Source organism: Poecilia reticulata, chromosome 1 (genome assembly GCF_904066995.2).
Source record: "Poecilia reticulata chromosome 1, P_reticulata-male-v2, whole genome shotgun sequence".
Taxonomy (NCBI): Eukaryota; Metazoa; Chordata; class Actinopteri; order Cyprinodontiformes; family Poeciliidae; genus Poecilia; species Poecilia reticulata.
This window is the reverse complement of record NC_088830.1, coordinates 23,451,765-23,471,754: the sequence shown is the minus strand read 5'-3', so window position 1 is coordinate 23,471,754 and position 19,990 is coordinate 23,451,765. Positions and strand designations below refer to the sequence as shown.

The 19,990-nt window shown below is 38.6% G+C and overlaps 2 protein-coding genes across 4 annotated transcripts in view; one reads left to right on the top strand and one right to left on the bottom strand.

The window, feature by feature from the left end:
- The window catches only part of plppr2b (phospholipid phosphatase related 2b), a 64,101-nt gene extending 57,777 nt beyond the window's left edge, over window positions 1–6,324 (bottom strand). The window contains exons 1-3 of one of the 3 annotated variants that reach the window (XM_081609470.1): window positions 6,140–6,324; window positions 1,793–1,838; window positions 2–455 (exon numbers count right to left, since the gene is read on the bottom strand). The gene's annotated coding sequence lies outside the window, so the exon portion shown is untranslated. Of the gene's footprint in view, window position 1; window positions 562–1,792; window positions 1,839–6,139 lie in introns of those variants that run through there. The other 2 variants (XM_017306459.2, XM_017306457.2) reach the window with 2 other exon arrangements.
- Window positions 6,325–8,157: 1,833 nt separating this feature from the next.
- The window catches only part of palm3 (paralemmin 3), a 35,246-nt gene continuing 23,413 nt past the window's right edge, over window positions 8,158–19,990 (top strand). The window contains exon 1 of the mRNA XM_008415698.3: window positions 8,158–8,503. The gene's annotated coding sequence lies outside the window, so the exon portion shown is untranslated. The remainder of the gene's footprint in view (window positions 8,504–19,990) is intronic.

Below are 19,990 nucleotides of genomic sequence, written 5' to 3'. Positions count from 1 at the left end.
CCTTCTGTCTCTGTGTGTTGGAAGCAGTGCTGCTGAACAGTGGCCGCTGCCTCTAGAAGTCTAAGGGGATTTTGCTTCTGCAGCGAAGTCGCATCGTGTGGTCTGGATGTGGTCTCAGCTCCGATCTCTCTCTTTCTCCTCTTTTCGTCTCCTTCAAAGCACAGCCGCCCCTCACTTCCGCTGCTCCGCCACTTATAAGCCTTTCGGCACTAAGTGTGAATAGAGAGAGATAGAGAGCCTGCCCACTGCCAGGCACTCAGCCTGTAGCCAGACTGGTCTATATCTGTCTGCTCTCTGCTGCTGGGTCGGCAAGCTAAATATGATGATCTTCAACAGCACTTCCAGGCTAATTAGTCAAGTGACGAGATCCACGGGCTCAGTGAGGGAGCCTGCTCGGTGCAGTTGCCGGTGGATACGGGGAGAGGAGGAGAAGGTGTGTGTGAGAGCATCTGCATCTGCGTGTGGGAAAGAAAGAGCGAAGGGAAAAAACAGTGGGAAGAGGGAATTTAAGAAAGAGAGAGAGATGGGAGCAAAAATGAGAATGTGTGTGTGGTAGTCAGAGGCTGAAGCAACACTGTGGCTAAAATGGTAGACATCATGCACTTTAGTTTGGAATAAAAGGGAGACACACTGAGCGTAAAAGTACTGGTGTGTGTGTGTGTGTGTGCGTGTGCATGTGTGTGTGGGGGTGTGTGAGTGTGTGTGTGTGTGTATGCGTGTGTGTGTGTGTGTGTGCGTGTGCATGTGTGTGTGGGGGTGTGTGAGTGTGTGTGTGTGTGTGTGTGTGTGTGTGTGTGTGTGTGTGTGTGTGTGTGTGTGTGTTTGTGCGTGTGCGTTTGTGCGTGTGCATGTGTGTGATTATGGCTGGAGAACCAGGAGAGAAATGCAACTGAATTACCCAGTGGTAGTCAGTGTTGTGTGCTTCTACGGCTTTTTTGAGCACCTTGCCTTATACAGAGTGAGCTCAGGTGATCTGGGACCTCAATTCTGAACAGCCTGAAGTGGGTTAATGATGCATTGTCAAGCAGAAAAGTGGGATGCAACCCACACATGTCCCTATGTAGGTCACAGGCCTTCTGGTCGCAAGCTCACCAGGAGGATTTAGAGGTTGTTGTGTTTTTTTTACACATGCAGGTATGTGCATTACTTAATGATTTTGGGTTGCATTAAATAAATTACATCTAAATCAGTGGCAAACTGAAGGCAGTCAGAGTTTTCATGAGAAATGCATGTTTCTGTGAGGGTGAGTCTTTTAGTAAATGTTTAAACATGCATGCACAGTGCACTGCAAGGCACTGGGACATCCACTGAAAGCACTGAGGCAAAGGCTAAATTCACTTTGGACTTCAACCCTGTTTTCAGAAAAAAATAAATAAAATAGGAGTTCCACTTTGACATAGTGGCTCTGCATAGGTTTTCATAACCCTTGAAATTTTGCAATTTATTTCAAAAACTTCTATGTATGCTCCTGGGAATTTATATAACAAACCAACAGTGGGATTTTTTCAAATAAAAATCTGAAAAGTGTGGGATCCCCTTGTATAACCCATCTTTTGAATAAAATCAACAATTTAAAATGAGAGTTAATTACAAAACTATATTGAGTATGTCAGAGAGCATTAATTAATCTTTCATAAGCGTAATATTGTGGCTTGTCTGTAAACTTACAAAGACATATCTGTCCATCTAGAAAGATGGACCAAGCAGGGAGAGCATTAATCAAAGAGATTGTAAAGAATCAGTCAAAAGACCAATTGTAACTCTAGAGGAGCTGCATAGATCCAAAGCTCACCTGGGAAAAATTGTGGACAGTTTCTTCGTCTCATCTTTCTTCCATCCTGAGAAGAAATACAAGAAGAAAGTCAATGTAAAAATAAAAAAATAAAGCCACAGGACGGGTAGGAAACAGCGAACATATTGTAGAAGGGGTGCTCTACTAAGATGAGACGAGAACTGACAAGTCTTATGTGTGCATGCAAAACTCTGCAGTCTCTGTGTATGTATGTGTTGTGGCACTAAAACTGTCACCCTAATTACCATGCCTATAGTAAAGTGGTAAAGTAAGGGGGTGGCTGCTTCACACTTTACAAATTTTTATTTTTTATTTTTTCACTTGGGGTAGGGAACCTTATCGAACTTGGAAGACAAACAGAGTTAAATTCAGTAATCCTGGAAGAAAAACTGCAAAGGACTTGAGACCAGAGGATCATCTTCCAGCAGGACAAAACACAGCAACGGCTACAATGAAATGTCACAGCTCAAACCACATTCATGCATTACAATGGCCTAGTCAAAGTCCAGGCCTAAATTCAACCGAGATTTTGTGACAAGACTAAAAACTAATGTTCCCAGAGGATCTTAATCCTGACTAACTGATTAAGCTTGGTTTATTTTACAATGAGCAAAAATGTTAAAATCAAGATGTGTAAAGTTAGTAGAGACATACCCGAAAAGGCTTGCAGCTATGTAACATTTGTTCTATTTTTATTACGGAATAAATATTACAAACCATGAATTATTTTCCTCCCATTACACAACTGTGCACTACATTGTGTCAATAATTTGTCACTCTTGGAAAGCCAACGTTACCTCCCCAACATTTATGACAGTTCAGTGTCTTTGAAACTTATTATCAGACGACATCGTTGAGGGAGATAAAAGCTCAGAAATGGGACCGTGTCTGGCATTGTTCTCGATAAAACAAAATTTCAAAACCCGTCACAGTTTCCTACAATGTAAGGAACCAGCCGCCCACCCTTCTTCTCCACTCAAACAAATCACTCACAGCTGGAGAGGGACCGTGGACCACTCATGGCAAAGTGGCTTTTCTCTCCCACCCGAGCATTATGGATAAAATCACGTGGTGTCACTGATGTCATAGTTCCCATGGAAACCTGCTGCATTCAAGAACAGTAGTATCAAATGGGGGGGACGCATGTATGCAGAAATACTCACACATTTAAAAGCACACAGACTATGCAGATGAGACAAGCCCTGGTGATAAGTGGCGTTGCAGGCAAATCACTGAGTTCAGAAGCCTGGGTGAGAAACGCACACGCACGCACACAGAACTGGGTCAAAATAAAACTTCAACTAATTATCCTCTTTCACCGCTATCTGAAGTGGAAGGAGAAGAAGAAGACAAAATAAGTAATGTCTACTAATCAGTCCTTAACAAATGACACGAACAACTTTCCACAAATGTGAAAGTTGCAGCAAGTTCGTAGAAATGACTGCATGGTGTTAATTAGTTTCATTAATATCTGTCTATTACAGCCTCCCATTTACTTTATTAAGACCATTGCTTTAACTCAAGCTCTGCAGGTATGCAGCTTTTCTCCCCCTTGCATGAGTTAAGAATGCGCAGCGTATTATTTTGTTTATGTATTTCTGGTCTTACTACTTATAGGGCGAAGTACATTTGATGGTTCTATTCGTTAAAAGAAATAAAAAGAGAAGAGTTGTCAAAGATAAGGACAAAATAATAGAGAGGCTCTGTGCACATAAGCAAACTTTAAAAACTGAGAACAAGTGTAATGCAGAAGAGGGTTTGGATTCACAAACATCCACATATGGAATACACCTGTGCTCCCCTGGGAATGTTTTCCACACAGCTGTAATTCTGTCGACCATATCTACGGTAGCAGTTCTGCTTGTTGTGATCTGCATCAAGAACCAGTGGTGAACAAAAGACAATGTTTATTTCTCAATGTGTGTTGGAGTTAAATATGAAGCCTATAAGTCACAGATTGTCTTAAATTAATGCAAAAATACCACATTTCATTTTGGGTCATAAAACAAAAGGTGGTAGGTGTATTTTTTGCTTTTTTTTCTTCTACATATGCACATTTTTTTAATGGCTTTATACTTTCAATCTAGCATATTTCCCCCTTTTTGCCAATAGCAATAACATGATGCTTTCTTGTTAGCCCAAATCACAAAAAACGCATAATTAAAAAAAAAACTGAACAAAGGATCTGATAAATGACCTGCCATTTTCAGACGTACAAAAGTATAATAGTCACATTCAGTTTTGCTGAGTATTACATTTTTAAAATCAAAACCATCAATAGAGGATATTGCCCAAATCAAATACATTCAGCTTGCATTATTTTTACAATGTACATTGTTGTTCAATGTACATTGCCTGGCCAAAAAGAAAGAAAGTGGCCCTAAGCAAATAAGTACTACCCTGCTGGATAATTACTGTCTGGACAATTTTTATTTATTTTTTATCCCCAGATGATGCAATGAGTACTTGTCAAAACTGTGTTTTAGCACATAACTCATCTCCCCAACTAATCAATGTACAAGTAAAACATTTTAAATCTGCATTTTGAATTTACTCATCTTATCTTTGTCTGATTAGTTTTTCCTGAAACATTTGAGGGAAGGGGCAGAAACTTTTTTACAGCACAATATAACATTCAACCCATCACTGGTAAGAAACAGCGATGTCATAAATAACATTGTCTCTAAATAAAAACCCCTTGAATCCACTCCAGCCAGTCTCTCCTCCTGTGTGTGCTGCATTCACATGAACACAAACGGGACTCTTAACGGCACGCTGCACGTGCATAGCTCTGCAGACAAAGAGCGGTGTTCAGAAGGTGCTGGTATTTGTACACATGAATACTCCTGTACAAAAGCCCATAGACAGCATTGTAAGGGAAAGGTTGGTATACTACCAAGTGCCTCCCTTTGTACACACACACACACACACACACATGGATTATTTCCATGTTGTAAGTATAATACAGTGAGATATGTGCCTGTGTACTCCCACCGGCTGGCTGCTCATGTAAAGACTCTCCCTTGTCTTGGGGAATCAGAAGTAGGCCGAGTCTTTGGATGTGCTCATTTCAGATACTATCGCTGTGGATCACAGCCAAGGACATTTTAGCTTCAAATTGCCAAGCTTGGGACTTTCAGACATAAAGAATTAATCAGATTTTCAGCTAAATGGGATTACAGAAGTAGACACGGCGCAGGTCAGCTAAGCTGTGTTTCATATGTGCCTTATTTGGTATTTTAAGGGTTCATGCTCGGCTCTACATTTGGCCAAAAAAAAAAAAAAAGCTGTTCATGGTGACAAAATGAGGCTCAAGCATGTTGTAGTATAAATGAAATATGAGTAAACTGTAGTAAAAGATAAATTAAAATAGATTGACCCAGTTTTTTTTTTTATTTTTTTTTATTGAGACATGGCACATAGTTTCCCCCCATCATCCTATGATTCATGGACAAAAGGAAGAGCCTACTAATCTCTTAATGGTCGCCCTAGGTGTAATGCGACAAAAAGTAACAATTTTCTTAACAGCCGGTTTAACAATAAATAAGCTAAATCAAAAGAAAAATGATCCTTTTGCAACCAGTCTGAGTAAACATTGCAGTCCATCTTAAACATAGGCTGCAATCACCTGAGGATGTGAAGATTATATGTAGGTGTTTTGAAAAAGGCTTCAATTAACTTAAAATAAACCGTTTGGGATGAAGAAACTTTGCCTGTATACAAGAGGGAACTAAACGGTCTGGAACTTGAATTCATACAAGTCACCGTGGGTTTTCACACTAATGTTAAGAAAAGTACATTTCTTGCAAATAAATCTAAAAGATGTTACCTCTAAGCAAAATCCAGTTCAACCAATTATCTTCACAAGTTAAGGGAAATAGATTTTTTCAAGGTATTGAATGTGACAAGACTTTCCTGGGATTTTTCCACATGTTCTGATGTGTCAAACAATTACGTTTATATCAAATAGAAATTTGAAAAATAAAATTGTGTTCTAACTTTTTCTGCAGCTTTTTTATAAAATATAAAAATATACATGTCTCTAGCCAATAGAGGTGAAATATCTGCAATCACCTCTGAACTATCTCCAGAGTATTTATGGGCTGTACCTAAAATGGCTCTGAGTTAGCAAAACAATATGTGAGTAGGCGTACGTCAGCCTTTCTTCTCCAACTGTGAGTCAACGTGAAGGGAAATTTTGCTGCTTGTGCTTTTCTTTTGACCTGCATGGTGCTTGTTCAGACACATAGTATTTATCAGCAGAATAACAGTCATCAGTGAACTGCTATGCTCGCTGCGCTGTAAAGAAAACAGCACACCGAGAGCGGCAGCTTTTCCACAACAAACCTGTTGCATCATGACCCGACTCGACTCCTGGTCATTATCAACTGACGTTCCATCACACTCCCCGTCTTGCATTTCCAGGCGTAAAAGCACATCTCCGGCAGAAGTTTTCGCACTCTGAATTACCTCCGACAAAGCAAAATAAGAGCAGAGGTCCAGACAAAGCTGTCCACTGCTTTTCCTGAATCTCTGTCTTTTTGCCTGCAACCAAAACAAAATGAGAAAAGAGAAATAAGCAGAATAATTTAGCTGTTCATATTTGACATGCTGCAACATTTCTCATACAATCACAAGTTTAAGAGTTTTCTAAATAAGTATATTAAACAGATGCATTGCTTCACGAAGTCATAAAACAAAAGTCACTTATACGGCAGCGTTTCCTTGGAGGTTCATTCAAAGTCTGTTGCTTTATCTCATCTTATAAAATAATAAGCCAAACATGCATTGATAGCACACATCATCATAAGAACAATCTAAAGTTTTATTACAGACCGGCACCTAATCATCCTACTACTGCATGCTCTTTCACTTTACTGTCCCTGGCAGTTGTTCCACTGTTCCACTGCCACTGTGAAACAAATGGAAGACATACTTATTGCAAAATGTTCATATGAACATTTTATCTTTATCTCTTGCTGTACTCACAAACTTTATTGCATTTTATTGGGATTTAATGTAACAGACACCTTCGACAATTAGGGAACAGAAGTCAGCTAATTAGTAAAAAAGAGTTCACCGAAACTGACAGACAGAACAAGCAGAGCATTAATCAGAGGAGCAGCCAAGATGGCGTCGGTAACTCTGGAGGAGCTGCACAGCTCAACAACCCGAGAGGGAGAATCTGTCGACAACTTTGAAATGGTGGCACAATTTTAAAATTTATGTTAAAAGTGTTTGTAGTTATTACATTGTATGTTGTAACATTCTTTTCCCTTTTTTATAATGTTTGTTTGTGTATCTAAATTATCTATATTCATAAGGAAATCCAAAGTGCTTTACGAAACATCAAAGCAGAGAATAAAAACTTTTTTAAGTGTTTAAGAGATGTAAATATGTCAAACACCTAAATAACTGCATAAAAGAAACTACAGTTAAAAGGTAGATTTAAGAGACTGGTTAAAAAGCCTGAATTGACATTGATGTTTAATTTTTTTATTTAAATCCAAATGTAATCTTCAATCTCAAACTGCATCAGTGATTGAACAGTGTATTAAAAGCAATAGTACAAAACTATATTTTCAGTCCTGATTTAAAGGAGCCAACAGTTTCTGCAACATCTCTGGTTTTCAGGAAATGGGCTCCAAAGCTGAAGAACCTATAGAAACTTGCTTGTTTACTTCTGGTCATGGAAACACTGAGTTAGGTCCTATGTAAGAAATCTTCTATGGGTCTTAAGCAGTGCTTGACCAACGATTTATAAAGTGGTGCATGTCCATTTGTGTCAGTGTTGGCCAGGACTCTTGCAGCAGCAGCATTTTGGATGTGCTGCATTTTCAGCTGCCTTACTGATGTTTTACACAGACCAGTGAATATTTTAAGGGTGTCACTAAGACACCCTTAAAATATTCTGACATTCTGAATATGACAACGTGCACCGGATTTTCTCTGTCTGCTTTAATCTGCTTATGTTCCAGCTAAAAATGTGAACATGCACGTTTGTCTTTAAATATAAATTCAGTACTTCTAAGAACTTAGGGTCATAATTGTTACGGTCTTACTGCGCTAATGTAATTATATACTAAACTGCTTTTACATCAAGTGAGAGATGCAGGTGAGAGTAAATATCATGTTAATTTAAACTGCTATGTAAAAAAGCTGTAAGTCTCAGGATGAAAGTTCGTGTTAGGTGATGCATCTCAACCTGTTCCTAGAGGGAAGCCCAGTCCGTGTGAGTCTGTCTACTCCGCTGCCATTCAGAGGGAAAAGAACAGGAAACATGAAGCTGCAGCTGCAGTGTGAGGAGGGCTGGCCTCGCCGTAATGAGAGGAGTCAGGTAACCGTGCGGCTCACACCGACCTCGTTCCTCCTCACACACGGACTATAAAGACGCTGCAAGACCGAGGACATTATTACTTTTCGCACTCAGGCTGTGGCTGTTCACCTTAGGCTAACTTCGGAGGACTTTAAAGAAAGTTTGAACCTCTGACGTCGCCTCGTCCCGCTGTTTTCAATGTGACGATCGCGTGGCTGCGCAGCGGAGCGAAGAAAGCCGAGCCTTCTCAGGTGTTTTGACTCGTGTTTTTGCTCTTCCTTTTGGAGCGGGAAGCAGGATAATTATCCCCTTTACTTTTTAACGATTGGCGTTTTTTTATTATTACTATTTTTAAACTTGGTGTATTTTTTTCCACGACGCAAAGCTTTCAACAGGTGAGTGGACTTTGGCTCGGCTTTGGAAACATTTGAGCATGAATTTGTCTTGGTAAGTTCGGCGTACGTGCTCGACTGACACCTTTTGAGTCTGGGCCAGACGGTGGAAGTGAGCCGAGCCAGGTCTGCACCGCCTCAGCAGCTGTTGACTTGTCTGACCTCAGTTAAAGATACCATTCACTATTGCATGTTTTGTCATTATTAAACGTAAAAGTACCCTGTCGAGAAAACATCAACATGCGGGTCGTGAAGTATGGATATCGATTGTAGGATTTAACATTAGCCTGCACATAGTTTTAAAATGGGTTACGAACAGCAAATTCTGCTGCGTGTGTATTTGGGTTCATGACATCACAAGAGGTGCGAGCAGTTCAGCTGGCATTGGTAAACTGTATGGAGGACATGCAACTTTTGATAGATTATGACGCATTATGAAGTGATTGAGATGAGTGAGTTCATCCTTGTGTGTGAGAAAGTGTTTGACTCTCATTGCCCTCTTACCCATGATGATAAATGCTGTAAATAATGAAAGTGACATTGATTGTTTTCTGTGTATGTTCCTGCTTAGATTTTTCAATCGGATTTGTTTCCGTGCTTATTTGCCTCACATAAAATCTAGTGCTATACCTCTATAATTGTGGGATTTGTGAGTACTCAAGAGTAATGTGAAATTGAAGAGAAAACGTATATGTATTGCTTTTATTACTGATCAGATGATTTATACCTTATTTGATGTTATCGAAGGCAGATGTGTGGGAAAGCTAATTTTTGAGGTGCAAGATGTTACCATAAACTTGTAAATTACCTTTATAAAACAAAGGAAAACGGAGAAACTGACCACGTTGGCACGTTGTTCAGTAGTTGGCAAACTGTATCAATTGTTAGTTTCGTACAGCACCTAAAACTAACAATTAGAAGGCTTAAACAGCACTTCTGCTGGATGGCATATTTATATTTACAATTACTTACTTATCGCAATATATACCTGTCTCTAAGGATTCTGGTTTAAATCAGTTTTCTGTCATCAAGTCAAAATCTGCATGGAGTTTAGATTGTATTAAGCAATAGTTTGACATATTTGCTCTGTTGTTATTGGCTGAAGAGCTGCAGCTGTATCTTGCAACACCCCCCAGAATAAATCCATTCCATTCAAATTTAGATGTCAAATAAGGCCAGCCACTTTAACCACACGACTTTTTTTTTTTCCCCAACAAAATTCTGTGAAAAATACAAAGCTGCCTCTTTACTTTTAGACACAGCCGTACCAGATCTGTTTGACTTTATACCGCCAGAGCTGCTTAGCATGCAGCTGTGCATACTGATCTTCACAAGCAAGAGATACCAGCAGGGGCTGCTGAGGTGGCTCCTCTTTCTGTCAAACTGAAGAACTGAGGTACTTAAAGCCCCATCCAGGAGGTGTTACTCACCTCCCGGCTTAATTTGGCTCTCAGATGGTAGTTAGTCTCTTGAAGGTTTGTTTACAAGTGCACTTCTCCAGTCAAAGAAAAAAAAACCTCGTTAAGGAAAGGACAAATATCAAAGGACCAAAGCAGGCTGGTGGTACTGGTCAGTACTTTTCTATAGCATGTTCAAAAGAAATATTTTCACCCTTTTGCCTTACCTTCCTGTTCATTATGTTTTCATAAGACACCAAACATTATTTTAATAGGGTCTTCTGTTTAGCCTGGAGCTCTCATCACAAAATGACATCATGCCAGACTTAATCTAGTTCCAGTTGAAAGTCGGAAAACCTGTGAGATTTTAGTTACTTTGCTTAGAGTTGCTCTGATTAATGCACTGGTGACGGGGAATCTGCTGATTTTTAGCTTGACCAGGGGCTGGTATTCTTTTCACAATCAGGAAATTCCCCCCATATCTGAATGTTAACAGACAGAGGTAATGCACACTCCTCAGTGTGAACGCCGTTAGTGAGTGAAGAAGACTGAAGAATGCATACCTTCAGCATCAGATAGACGTTTAAAATTAAGTTGGAAGAAGCAGAGATATGCAAGAAGCTACTTAAAAGGAGACTGTATACACTTGCATATCGAGTCGTGCTGGTGGTCAACCTGTAACGGGAAGGTTGAATATTTTTTTGTAGCAAAGACTCAGTTTTATACTTCTGAGTTTCCAGCTCTGTCTGTCATGGATTCATGGAACATGTTTAATAGCTGTGTTAACCAAATCTTTCAATGTGAAATGAAAAGACTGTTTAAATATCAAATTTGTAATACTTTTGTTTTTAAAACAGTAGTAAAACCCGATTGAATCTTCTCTCATAAACATGGTACGGTATCCTCTGCTCCTAGATATCAGAAATCTGACACAGAATTCAGATCCTAACAGTTTATAAGTTCAACTATGAATATTTTTTTATGTATGAGTAAGTCATATTGATCTTTGATCTTGTGGTTGGTGTTTAACTTCGGATTTTCAATCCTGACATGTTTTTTATGAATTTGAAATGTTAACACTCTTGAGCACAAATCAAACACTGCATAACACTCAAGATGTCTGCCACTGTTCTTTAAAAATATTGACCGTTTAGCCAATCAGTGAGGCCATCATTTGCAAAGCTTAGTTTTTCATCTGTCTCTGGAAAATCTCTTCTGTAATGCACAAAAAATGGCACAGTGGGGTGTGCACTGGGTGGGATAGTTATTAAAGGCAGATAAAAGGGCAAGATGAAACTGTGGTCGTCAGCACCACCAATCAGCAAGTGTCTTATCTTTTCAAATGGCATTGAAAAGAACAGGATGAGAATGAGAGTCTGACAAGGCTCACATAGATTTTTTTTTTTTTAAACTGAAAGATAAAGGAGGGGAGACAAAAGAGTGGCTGGTAGTGATTAAATCCTCCACCTCTTTACTGGCCAACATGATCAAGGCTGAATTTTAAGCAAGAGGAAAATTTCTTACTGTCCCATCACCTCCGGCATATGTTTCAATCATGTACAGTATCACCATAAGACGTGTTACATTTATAGATGTCCCTCTGCACTGTCGTTATAAGCAGAAGCAAACTTATTCGTGGTTAAATTACGAAGGGGGAGGGGGGGGGTTGTTTGTTTTTTGGGAGTAAAAAGTGTTTTCTTTTCAAATACATGCTGTTCTTTGTCTTAAGGTGCACAGGACACAAACAAACTTCTCTTCAGGGTTGCTGTTACAGGCAAGCAGAAATTTGGCCTCAGGTGACAGAGAATACATAGAAAAATGGAACCAAAACAGAGAGGCCATACACAATGTTATTTTGACTTTAATTTAATGTTCCGCATATTAAAAAGAAGCAAGAAAACAAGCATAGGAGGCACAGTCCCATGACATTTTTAAGACCTAGCAGACCAGGTATGGAGCTGGGAATGTAAAGCAAAACAAGTTTACATCTTTGTACTTTATTAGGAAGGTCTGCGAAGTGAATATTGACTGAAAGATTTCAGTCAATACTCCTTCATTTTCTGCATGTGATTTTGTTAAAAGCAAACGGGAGAAGCTACCAATATGAGCTGAACTTCAATAAATTACTATTTGTTCTGTTGTAAAATCATTTTAATTGCATGTGGTTTTGAAGAAAGACTGAATAGCAGGATTTTTAAAATTTTCTTGTAGGATTCTTGTTTGTCCAAAGTTAGTGACTGTCAGGATCCTAAGCATTTTTTCAGACTATAAATCTTCACTGTGATGAAAGGGAAACTAAAACCTGCTGTTAAAATGTTGGAGACACCCACTCATTCAGTTTAACAGTATAGGTGTCACTCTTAAACCTGTGTCTGCTGTGCTAATATAGACTAAATTGCTTCCCACAGAGCTCACCTGACTTGCAGCACATTTCTGCATGATGTCATATTATCTGTCCAAACATGTCTGAGATATCTGCCATGCCTCATCGCTCAAATATGAACCATAGTGCAATTCTCTTTCATTTTACTCTTGCTGTTTATTTCTGTAATAAGGGGGTGGGGGAATTTTACAGCATTCTTTCGAAATCCCTACAGAGTTGTAAGATGTTGCAAGAATTATGTTGCTAGTATTTCCACAGCTGGACTTAAATGGTATTCAATGATAGAAAACCTGATAATTATTGACAACATTTGTGTTGGTAAATGTGAATTGGCAAATTAAGTACCAAACAAAGACTTGGTGCTTCTCAGAACTGAGCAAACAACAGAATTACCATAGCAGGTCAAATAAATGTTTTTGTTGTTGTTGTTGTTTACTTAAATGTAATGGTGTAGGGTGCTTCTTAAGACTTTTAAAGATAAGTCATGTGACCCAAATGTACTGTGGGAAAGAGAAGAGCTGATGGGCTTTCAACAGTTCTGCTGGGAAACGGTGATTCTTATGTGGATGTTTTGTTCTGAATCTTCAGGTTTCTGGTTGTTATTGTTGACGCTACTTTCTAGAACCTACATATCGCAAAGAAAATTTCACACTGGAATATTGTTGAAGATGGAATTGAGGCAAAACTCAGGTGTAACCTTGCCTTGAGGACTTTTTCATTCTAATCTGGTCAAACATTTGTTCAAAGTGCTTAACATTTTTTTATCAAAACACTCAGTCAACTGCTACAGGACTGTCATGTGGACAGGTTTGATCTAGAGAACTAGTAAACTAGTAGATCAATACTGCTCATATTTTAATTCTTAACGATTCTGTGTTCAAAATTTTTTTCTAGTTCAGCCCAATAATCCACAAGGCAGGTGTACCTTTAAAGCTATATTGTAATTTGATGACAGTGTCTCTTCTGACTTGTGTATATAAATGTTTGTTAAAATGCTACAATGTGCCATAGACTTTGGCAAAAAACCTATTTGTCTTTGATTACACTTCATATGAGAGAGCTTGTTTGAAATTCTTGACATCCATTAGAAATTGTGAGAGTACGTGGGGAAAATTGAAGGCTATACGCCCTCCCATAGCACAGCATATTGTTGTAGAGCATCCTTATTATGCTTACTTGAGAACAGCTGTTTTCATCAACACAGCGGGATAAAAGCAGCAGCTCTCTGCAGCTGGTTTGTGGCAAGTCATGGCTAAGGGAGAGCGCTCGGCGATGAACAGCGGCTGTGCATTGTGGCGGTTCATAACTTTACTACAAGACCACATATGAATACCTTCAAGTTTGAGAAGCCACAGTAGCAAGTATTATTATACAATACAAGATGCCTTAAACTGACGTGTAGGTGTTTGCCAAACATGCTGAAGAGGTAATTCAGTCATTTGATTCAGCTGTGTTGGAGTACAAGTCACCAGGGCAGCAGATCTTGGAAACCCCTACAATGAAAAGGGGTATGCAAATTTTTAAAAATGCAACTCAAATGTAAATAAAATATATATTTTCTTTTGCCCATCATCTTTCTTTTGTACATCATCTTTGTATCTTTTGGAAAATGGATGTGTCTTTTCCATTCAAAAACAAATCTCTTCATTTAATGAGAACAATGAAATCCTTTTCTGCTTAACTGTACATCTTATAAATGTTATAGACTGTTCAGAAAGGCCATTGCATTAATTTTCTGGTTGGCATCCAACAGTTATCAACAATAAAAATAATGTAAATCTGTCAGGATGCAAAATGGCAAATGATATGTTGCTTTCATATTAAATGTAATTGCGAGTTAAGTGCAAAAGGAAGAGATTACTGCCAGGCAGGACTGATTATCACTTTAGCAGCCACCAATTAAGATCCACCTCTCTCTTCAGTCAGCATTTTAACATTAGCTGACCAAGTTCAGGATGTTTTTTTCTTTTTATTTAATTTCCTCGTTTCATGCTATGGATTAACTGAAAGACAGCAAAATGCCAGCTAATGCAGGATTTGATGTATATTTCTTGACAGGATTGGTGTCCTGGTGATGAGAGAAACTAATGTATAGCAAGCCTTAAGTGGTGCCAGGAAGCTGTCTACTGTTGCACATCCTTCCAAAGCTGGAACTAATCTGTGATGTGGTTTATGTGGTCAATTATGTGGTAAATCATGTCTTTGTATCTCTGCCAGTTTACAACTAATTTAGAGGAAGCTCACCTGCTGCTGAATTGTGCAGAGTGCCAAAGGAAGATCTAAGTCCCACGCTGAAATGAGTCAGCTTCTTTGGTGGCTGAGCTTCTGTTCTGCAAACTGCTAGAAATGTGTTTTCCATGTGCAATATGGACATTTTACATCAGAGGAGGTGGAATTCATTTGATTTCATTTCTCTTGAAGCTGTCAGACATTGTTCTACCTGGGCATACAGTTAAACAAATGAGTCATTCTCCCTGCTTTGCTAGAGCTCTGCAAGTCTAGCTCTATCAGTGCTGGATTTATTCACATCGCAAATCATTTTGTCCATTTAAACATTAAAGATAAAATTCAGAAGGCACCTGCAGTCCAAAATGTGACGCTTTTCTGTAGAAGATAAGTCTTTATTAGTCGACTCTGGCACAACAGCAGGTCAACTACTTCTTTTCTTCAAAATAAAAGTCTGTTATAAGGTGTCAAGTTTAAATTGTTAGTTTAGTATTTGTTGAGAAAGCTTATTTAAAGTCCCCTTACCTATTCCACAATATGTGATAAAGCAAATGCCTCCTCAGAGTTGTGAATCCAAGCAGGTATTTGCACCATCTGTTTGAGCTACATAACTCTGATGGTGGTTTTTAAGGATCTAGAATCTGAAATGACTGTTGTTATGTTTGGTGCTGTTTTGTTCACCCCAAAATCAGTTTCCAAATAGAGTTACATCAGGTCACCAACGTGACCAATCTACTGCTCGGTCCGAAAACCTTTTTGCATCACTGGTAGTTGTGAAACCGAAATCAAAGATGGTGTGTCACTTTGCTTTCCAGATGTCATAAGTTGTTTGAAAGTTATCCCAGGAGACTCACCTGATCCAAAAAAAAATCAATTTATGAAGTGGACTGAAACAGTCGGTCTACGCAGTCACTAGCTTGCAAGCTTTTGCCATGCTGACGATTTATTTACTTTTCTCACAGAGATATGACATGTTTTTATTACAGGTGAGAGGCTTTACATAACCTCTCTGTATCTGGGACTCATAATAACAGCTTAGAATAACTTCTCCAGGCACTTTCACACGTTGACACCAACTGGTTAAAGCTTTATGATGTAAACTTTAGCTTAGAGGAGAAACACAGAGACGTTGATGACAACTTGTGCCACGAGAAACGGTGATCTAGTGATAAACATAGAGAAGATTTTCACCAGAGAACAGCTATTTTTGGACTGTGCTAGAAACACTAAGTTAGATTACATTTAAAAGATTTATATTTTCCAGGCTAAATCTGTTGTACCAACATCAAGATGCATGTGCCACCAAGTAGCATCAGTTTCTCACCTTATTTCAGTTATTTAATCACATCAACAACCTCAGAGTCTTTAGTGACGTGCAGTTGTCTTTCTTGTCTTGTAAGAGAGGTCAAAGTGGACTTTAAGCTATTGAAGTTTAAAGTACTTTTACTATTCAAACTCAATAGTTAGAAGGAAATTTGTTTGTTTCACTTATGAAATTATGGGAAGGTGAATCAACTTGAGAGCTGGTTACTCGACTAGTAATTTTACTTTGAAGTTTGTTTTTTTTAGATACAGGCAATTAGAGCTTAAGTGGCACTATATGAAATCAGTGTTGAATGTTTTGTTTCATCCTAATCAATCAGATTAGATTCAACCTGCAGTTTGTTATCTGGAAAAATGTGTGTCGTTGTGGCCAGGGCTCCGAGGCCCAGCAGCCTCACAGTTTTTTGACTTTTTGACAATAGGCAAAATGAACTGAGACTGGATTACACCGGCCGTGCATTCCTTTCCAAACCTGTTTGAAATGCAAACACAGACACATTAATCCTGCGCACAGAGACAAAGGACTGGAACACGCCAAAACATGCCATATACATTTCCGTTTAAAGTCCGAAAGGTACAGTCTGCATTTGTGTTGGAGGGAAAAACATCCTCAAAAAATAAAAAATAAAAAATAAATTAAATCTTAGATGAGTTTGAGCGGGCCGTGTTCACTCTGGTTTAGATAATGCTTCATTTCTCTTCTATGTTTAGCTTGTGAATAAATAGAGCCTGAAGCAAATCTTAGTATACCCACCAAACAAGATAGTTTTCATTTCAGCGCGTTTGCCTAATGTTATTCTGTTTCTCTTTAGGACTACCACCTGTCAAAACATGCTTCTCATTCCTGTAGTTTGGTCTTTGTAAAATTGCTTGGTGAGTGATTAAGCCACAGCAAAGCTTGAACAGATAAATTGCAGCCATCTGTCTCCGGATAAAAAATGTTCAGATGCTCTGCAGATTTGCCACTAAAGATTCTAAAGTTGCTCAAAACTCACAGTTGAAAGACTTTTCCTTTTCTCAAAAAGCTGAAAGCAGACAAGACAAACCTTGTTTATGCTACTGCAACTCCACCAGCTTCACTATGAATCTTAGTTGGTGTTTTCATGATCATTCAATTTGTTGCGCATAAAAATAGAATTAAGATGTAGTTTTCTTACAATGACCTTGTCCACTTTTGTGAATTGCATAAATTCACAAAGGTGAATTTATTCAGATGTTGCATAACAGCAGAAATGAGAAAATGGGATTTTCATGGTGTAATGTCAGTTAAGATAGTAACTACTGTCCAGCCTTTATCATGGCTGAACAAAGTTTGACAGAAGTAACAGTCATGCTGCACAGTTTTTAGATACTTATATTTGTTGTAGGAAGCTGGTGTGTCTTTCAAACTTAATTTCTTCCCACTGATTGTCCCACATACCCAGCACATTTCCACTTCTTGGTAGACTTTCTTGTTGTCCTTGCTAAAACTTTGGTTTAACTTCATAATTATGAACATTCTATGCTTAATCATCAGTGTGCAAAAGCACTCTGGCTCTGGAAAAAGCCCCAAGTCTTGAGTAAGACTACACTTAAGATACTGACAGGCTGGAAACAGGCACAGCACAACGTGTCAGTGGGAACCTGATGAATTTGAGAATTCACAGCCTCAGTTGCTTGTTAGGACTTGTCAGTACAGGTGCCTCGCAACCTGATTTCCCCCTATTCTCATCACTTCTTCAACTTCTTGTTCTGTTGCACATTTGAACCTTTCTGGTTGCCTGCAGGATTTTTCCATTTCTCCTTCTTGTGTGTGTGCGGGATTCATCCGTCTGTTGTTCGGTTCTTCTTAGAGCTGAGTCAGATTAAGCATTTTAAAAGACTGAGAAATCCCAAAAGTACATTTCCATCCGCACACTATCTTGTGTGATGTTCAGGATAAAGAGCTTTAATTGATATAGTTCACTACTGTTCTGTTAGTGCCTCAAGGAAACTTTACTTTCAGTTATAATCACCCATCTGCAGAGTTAAACATAAACACAGTGCATTCCACATCAAGGTTAAAATGCTGCTTTCCCTCTTACCATGTATTTTAATATGTCCCTCAGCTGCCTTTGCACAGGGTTTCTAAGATAAAGCTGTTGAGAGACAGAGTTTGTGTGTCCCAAAACAGTAAAGGAACACTGATAAACCGTCTTACTGCAAAGGGAGGCGGGGAAGGGGGCAGCTGATAAACCGCTGCCTCCTGCTCTGAACAAGGTCATCACTCAGAGTAGTTGAAAACAAATGGTTTTGCACTGAACTGAAATTCAGCCCAAACTGAATTTTTTTTTTTTTAAATTTGGGCCATGGAGAGTTCTGTCTCAGTTTGTGAATTATTTCAGACTAAATTATATGTTTGTTGTAAAGCTCAGTTTAAGCTATTGGAGATTTATCATCCAGTTAAAAGCAAATATTTAGATACACTGGATGACCTAAACCATGACATTTTCTCTCATTTACCCAAATTATTTCTAAGTGGTTTAAGTCAGAACACCAAGAGAGAGAGCTTTTTAGAGTCTCTTTGAGTTCAGAGGTTTACGTTGCATTTGGTAGAATTGCCTTCTAAAAATGAAAAACTTGGGTGAGACGTCTTGTCACAAACTTCCCGCAATAGGTTTCTGGAGTTTTGGTCCATTTGTCCCAACAAAACTGCTGTAACTTAGGCAGGTTTGTTGGCAGTCTTGCTCACACACACACATTTTCAGCTGTGCCAACAAATTTTCTACTGGACTGAGATCAGGACTGTGTGACGGTAATCTTATGAAGGTCATTTTTCATGACTAATATACTGAGACGTTGTGTCATTATTTTCACGTTAGGTTCCTTCCTCATGATGCCATCCGTTTTAAGAGGTGCACCACTCCGTCTGGACCAAAACACTTAATAACAAAATGCTGCCACTGCAAATTTTCTAAGTTGGGACAGTATTATGATGCTTACAAGCTTTATGATGTTACTTTTTATTGTAAAAACACAACTTCATTATGCTCCTTTCACCCAGCAATTTAAAATGAGAATTAAAAGTCCTCATCTCTGTGCAGTTTCTTCTGTGGTTACAAGGTTGACATATTATGAGCTGACTAGTGAGGTTCTCTCAGAGTTGTAATCGTTGACTTATAAAACGGTAATTTGGTTTTGTGGGTTGAAGTGATCTGTGTGAGCGGCTGGATGTGAGTGCTGTGGTACATTGCTTGATCCTTATCAGTCTTTGCCATTAAAACACACTGGATGAGTTCCACTGAAGCGCACCAAGATGAACCTGATCTCAGCCCTGATCTCATATTACAGTTTCCTCAGTAATAGTATTTTTGAAAACGGAGCAAAACTGGGAAGTTTGCAGTTTCAGGGAGCTATGCTTTGCCACATGCTCTGGTTTTTGGTGGAAACAATGTGGACTCCCGTTCAGAATAGGGGCTCGTGTTGTTTATCTTTAACTTTTCCAAATATTTTAGACTTATTTTTCTGGATATTCCTGCTAATCTCTATAACCCTTTCTGTTGATGGAATGAGTGGATCATTTATGTTTGTTGCTTTGGTCAGAATTTCCATGGTCCTACATCCTTCTAGATCTCTTCTTTCAAATGTACAGATGCAGCTGGCAGATGGTGATTTTAGCCTAGTTTACTTATCAGAAAACCCCACCAAAAACTGTGCCACTCAAAGAGCTTTCGTGTAGCCATTTTCGCTAATTAGATTTACTTCAGCCATCTGTATTTTTGGCAGGAGGCATAAGAAGTAAACAAACTTGCTTGACCTTGTCGCGAGGCTCGCTAAATAGGAGTTATTAGAGACATTTCTTGTGTTTCTAGTTTAATTTTTAATAAAAATGTCTGGTAACTATGTCTAATATGGTGAGATTACAGAAAGAAGCTGTATTTACCAAATTTACCAAATATTAGCTATCTTTAGTCATCATGAATTATTATTTAAATTCCATAGTTTGTTTAGGAAATTGATTGCTGAGTCAACATTTGGACAATGTTGACCACAATCTCAAACTTCTGATCTTATTTGCAATTATTCCACCGATTTTGATAAACTTCATAATGTTTTCTCAGAGTGCATAATAAAAAATGAGAACAAATCTTCCTTTATTTTGCATTGTGTACAAAAGATTTGTATGTAGCATGTTTTTATGTT